This window comes from Chelonoidis abingdonii, chromosome 1 (assembly GCF_003597395.2).
Source record: "Chelonoidis abingdonii isolate Lonesome George chromosome 1, CheloAbing_2.0, whole genome shotgun sequence".
NCBI lineage: Eukaryota > Metazoa > Chordata > Testudines > Testudinidae > Chelonoidis > Chelonoidis abingdonii.
The window spans coordinates 149,352,357-149,353,077 of NC_133769.1; the positions used below are offsets into that span (position 1 = coordinate 149,352,357).

Sequence of the window (721 nt, forward strand, 5' to 3'; positions counted from 1 at the left end):
TGTTAAAGGACTTTTGGTTGCTGGACTTACGAACCGTAGGGAGAAGGACACTGCCGAGCTTATTTGTGGGTGGGTCTTTTCCTCGCAATTTATGTTTATGTGTTGGGGCTGCTGACATGACTTCTACTAACCCTGGGCTTACATTGCAATGTAGACATACCCTGAGAGGGCATCTAGACTGTGATAAAAGGCCTATGGCCTAACTGGCACCATGGCTTAGCTGGTTAAAGCACCTGTTCTGTAAACAGGAGGTCCTGGGTTCAATTCCCACTGGTGCCTTGTTGAGTGGGCTTTGGGTCACCCGGTACTGAGTACTGTCAGAGAACAAAATACAGAGTTAAATGGACCTTTGGTCTAGCCCAGTGTGGCTGAGCTCATGGTTTAAATTACAGGCACTGGTAATAGAGTTACTGAAAGTCTGGGAGTTAAGAGCTGATAGGTCAGTGGTCCAATCCCCTTGCAGATGACCCCATCCCTCTGGGACGGGGGCATGTCTGAGCTCTCCCACAAAATGCCTCATTGTGGGTGCATCATTTAGTTTATCATGAGAGCTGAGCCCTAACTTGCTCAAGGTGACTCAGACTGAAAAGCCTAAACCATCCTTTAAAATAACAAAAGCAGCAGGATGTGTTTCTGTCACTGCCCCAAAGTAGACAGATGAATGGAGAAATGCCATTGAGTCCAGGGTAATACTCCACTGTGGTTATACCATTTCCACTTG

The 721-nt window shown here is 47.0% G+C and overlaps 1 non-coding gene across 1 annotated transcript; it reads left to right on the plus strand.

The window, feature by feature from the left end:
* Positions 1 to 205: 205 nt before the first annotated feature.
* TRNAT-UGU (transfer RNA threonine (anticodon UGU)) lies at positions 206 to 279 on the plus strand. Its single transcript has one exon. It is a non-coding gene; the product is annotated as a tRNA-Thr (tRNA).
* The last annotated feature ends 442 nt before the right edge of the window (positions 280 to 721 follow it).